The sequence below is a fragment of the Lontra canadensis genome, unplaced genomic scaffold (assembly GCF_010015895.1).
Source record: "Lontra canadensis isolate GAN:19392208 unplaced genomic scaffold, GSC_riverotter_1.0 scaffold10, whole genome shotgun sequence".
Lineage (NCBI taxonomy): Eukaryota > Metazoa > Chordata > Mammalia > Carnivora > Mustelidae > Lontra > Lontra canadensis.
In genome coordinates this window covers 6,035,925-6,040,360 of record NW_022631004.1, presented here as the reverse complement: position 1 = coordinate 6,040,360, position 4,436 = coordinate 6,035,925, and the positions used below count along the sequence as shown (strand labels likewise).

Genomic DNA, 4,436 nt, shown 5'->3' with positions numbered 1-4,436 from the left:
GGCTCACAAAATAACCTGAGAGATTTTAAATTGTTATGTTTCTTGTGTTTTTTTCTTTAAATTTTTTAAAATGTTTTATTTATTTATTTGACAGAGAGAGAGCTCACAAGTAGGCAGGGAGGCAGGCAGAGGGAGAGGGGGAAGCAGGCTCCCCACCGAGCAGAGAGCCTGATGTGGGGCTGGATCCCAGGACCCTGAGATCATGACCTGAGCGGAAGGCAGAGGCTTAACCCACTGAGCCACCCAGGCGACCCTCTTGTATTTTTTTTTTAAAGACTTTATTTATTCATCTGTCAGAGAGAAAAAGAGAGAGAGACCACACAAGAAGCGGGAGCAGCAGGCAGAGGGAGAAGCAGGCTCCCTGCTGAGCAAGGAGTCTGACAGAGGACTCTATCCAGGACCCCAGGATCACTACCCCAGTCTTAAAGCAGATGCTTAACCAACTGAGCCACCCAGTTATCCCAAATTTCTTGTGTTTGATATGTCTTCTTTTTTTTTACTGCCTTCTGCCTTTTATATAGTTATGATGAAGATGGAAATAAATTTTTTATCTTTCATTGACTACTTTATCATAAGCATTTTCCATTTGTCTAAACAATGTTCATACTCATGATTTATAATGGCTGGGTAATGGTATACCAAATGAGTATATCATAATTTACTTTACCATTTCTTTATTATTTTTTTTAAATGTAAGAATCATCATCCTTTTTACTATTTATTTATTTTTAAGATTTATTTATTTTTGAGAGAGAGAGAGAGAGAGAGTGTGTGTGTGTGTGTGAGTGTGTGGGGGGCTGGGGGCAGAAGGAAAGGGAGAAAGATGTAAGCCGATTCTGGACTGAGCTTGGAGCCCAACGTAGAGCTCAATGCGAGGCTCATCTTCTGACCCCAAGGGCACTACCTAAGCCTAAATCAAGAGTCTGAGGCTTAACTGTCTGCACCACCCAGGCATCCCTTCCATTTCCTTATTTTAAAGCATTTAGGTTATTTCTCATCTTCTAACTTTATGATTAAGACTGAGTAATACTTTATACATACAGTTTTTCCCCAATTTTATTTCCTTATGATATATTTGCAGGACACTGATGGTTTTTTTTTTTTTTAAGATTTTATTTATTTATTTGACAGACAGAGATCACAAGTAGGCAGAGAGGCAGGCGGGGTGGGGGGGGGAAGCAGGCTCCCTGCTGAGCAGGGAGCCCGATTCGGGGCTCGATCCCATGACTCTGAGATCATGACCTGAGCCGAAGGCAGAGGCTTAACCCACCAAGCCACCCAGGCGCCCCAGGACACTGATGGTTTTTGAGTCACATGGACAAATTACTTTTTTTTTTTAAATTTTATTTTTTATAAACATATAATATATTTTTTCCCCAGGGGTACAAGTCTGTGATGGACAAATTACTTTTTAAGTGGCTTTTCTTTGTAAAGTACCAACAGGTATGAATGAGAGAGCACTAGTTTCACTGCAATATGGTTAGCATTTAGTAATACCATTTAAGCATTTAAGATAACCTCATCTGTAAAAAGACAAATAAACTTGCAATTATTTTGTCAGGATGGTAACAAAGTAAGATTTCCTCAATTTTTCTCCATTTATGGAAGACATTTCTAAACATCAGTTAAATGAATGATCTACTGTTCCCCAAACTTCCAAACAAAAATTATACTTAAAATGCTATTCCTGGGACGCCTGGATGGCTCAGTCGGTTAAGCCGATGACTTCGACTCAGGTCATGATCCCAGGGTCCTGAGATCGAGTCCCACATCGGGCTCCTTGCTTGGCAGGGAGCCTGCTTCTCTCTCTGCCTCTGCCTGCCACTCTGCCTGCTTGTGCACTCTTTCTCTGACAAATAAATACATAAATACATTTAAAAAAAATGCTATTCTTGGGGCACTGGGCTGCCTCAGTCCGTTGACCATGAAACTCCTGAACTTGGGTTTGTAAGTTCAAGCCCCATACTGGGTGTAGATACCTTAAAAATAAAATCATAAAAAAATGTATTCTTTTTAGTAAGGAATTACTTGTCCAAAACAGGATGGGGGGGCGGGAGGAATAAACAAATACCAAACTACTTTTGCCCTAAGTGTATTTCTTGGTTCCAGATAATAGGTACACCCACTTGGATAGCCACTCTGGGTGACAGGGACATAAATCCAATCCCAGGATCCATGAGAGGTATGAACTCTAATAGGAGGTCCTCCCTTCAGCAAACTGTGACCCCAAAGGGTTACACCATTAAGAGCTGAATTTAGAGTAGAACACCTACAAAGAATTATATCTGCATTTGAACCTCCTGGGTTGCCCAGGAAGCCTAAAGCCAAAAAAGCTGGTTTACATGCCTGCAGGACTCCAGCAGCAGACTGTACCAGCTACTTTACCTTCTAGGGCTGGGGGTGGGGTGGGGTGGGGTGGGGGGAGTTGTGGGGTAGGGGCAGAGCCTCGAGGGTGATGGTCCCGAGGGGGTGGGCACTGGGGGTGGCCACATCCCCCACCCAGCTGAGTTTCTGACCCTACAAAAGTTTGGCCCGCAGTGGGGGAGGATCCTGGTCCCCAGCTCTGCCAGGCCCCTCCCAGCATTTTAGGTGCCCCCGTGGCTGAGACATCCCAGTTCCTCTTGGTCCTCCTTGCCCAGGCCGCGCAGCCAGCCCAGTTCGTCCAGTGCACACTGCCTGCCGGCTGGCCCGCCCCCCACCACAGCCATGGACACAAGCAAGAAGATGCAGATGCTATAGCCGGACAAGAAGAATGCCATCAACCGTACGGAGCAGACCGATGCCCATAAGAAGCCGGCTGAGAACAGTTGCAAGCAGCTGGAGGAGGAGCAGCAGGCCTTCCAGAAGAAGCTGAAGGGGACAGAGGATGAGGTGGAAAAGTATTCTGAGTCAGTGAAGGATGCCCAGGAGAAAATGGAGCAGGCTAAGAAGAAGGCTACCAACGTGGAGGCAGATGTGGCCTCCCTGAACCGCTGCATTCAGCTGGTAGAGGAGGAGCTGGTCCAGGTGTAGGAGCACCTGGCCACAGCCCTGTAGAAGCTGGAGGAGACTGAGAAGTCAGCAGACGAAAGTGAGAGAGGAATGAAGGTCATTGAAAAATGAGCCATGAAGGATGAGGAGAAGATGGAGCTTGAGATGAGGGATGAGGGATGAGCAGGAGATGCAGCTGAAGGAGGCCAAGCACATCACTAAGGATTCTGACCGCAAATATAAGGAGGTGGCCAGGAAGCTGGGGATCCTGGAAGGAGAGCTGGAGCGCCCGGAAAAGAGAGCAGAGGTGCCTGAGAGCTGTGCCAGGCAGCTGGAGGAGGAACTCTGAACCAGGGACCAGGCCCTCAAGTCCCTGATGGCCTCAAAAGAGGAGTATTCAACCAAAGAAGATAAATATGAAGAGGAGAGCAAACTGCTGGAGGAGAAGCTAAAAGAGGCTGAGACCTGAGCTGAGTCTGCTGAGAGTCTGTGGCAAAGTTGAAGACCATCGATGACCTGGAAGAGACCTTGGCCAGTGCCAAGAAGGAGAATGTGGAGATTCACCAGACTCTCGACCAGACCCTGCTGGAACTCAACAACCTGTGAGGGTTGCTCTGCTCCCAGGCGGGCTGCCCTCCCGCCCCAATGCAATAAAATGGAAGTTACTCGGAAAAAAAAAAAAGTCATATCTGAAGAGGGTATCTTTATCACAAGCCTCAAATTATTCCCACAAATATTAGTTTTCACTTTTTTTGAGATTTTATTTATTTATTTATTTGAGAGAGAGAGAGAGAGAGGGAGAGGGAACAGAAGAGAGATTACAAATTGGGGGGAGGGGCAGAGGGAGAATCAGACTCCCCTGCTGATCAGGGAGCCTGATGCAGGGCTTGATACCAGGACCCTGGGATAATGACCTGAGCTAAAGGCAGATGCTTAACTGACTGAGCCACCCAGGTGCCCCAAATATTAATTTTCAAATGCAATGACCAGTACACAAAGATAACTAGAAACTAGACTCTACTCAGAGAACCAGCAGAGAAACAGATACCAGAATTCAGATACCAGAATTATCATACAGTGACTATAGAACAATTATGCTTACTGCCTTCAAAGAATAAGAAACTACAAAGTGACATAAATTGAAAGAGAATTAAGTTGACCTTTTAGAAATAAGGCACAGTAATCAAAATTTAAAAATCACTAGATCAGTTTAAGAGATTAGTCACAGATGAAGAGAAAATCAGTGAAGCAATTTGACACTTTACTAGGTTTGATGCAGTCTGACATTTTTCTGTTCCATTTTATTCTATCTGAATTTTCAAATTCTCAGATGGTTGAGACCCAATAACCTGATTTCACATGCCCTGGGCTGTCTTTCACTCAACATAATTAAATTAAAACAGATAATTGCACCATTTAATGTAACAATGTCAAGGAACATAACTTTTTTTTTAAAAAGCTTTTAT

General features: G+C 44.7%; 1 pseudogene; it reads left to right on the top strand.

The window, feature by feature from the left end:
• Positions 1-2,706: 2,706 nt before the first annotated feature.
• Positions 2,707-3,598, top strand: LOC116866555 (annotated as a pseudogene).
• The last annotated feature ends 838 nt before the right edge of the window (positions 3,599-4,436 follow it).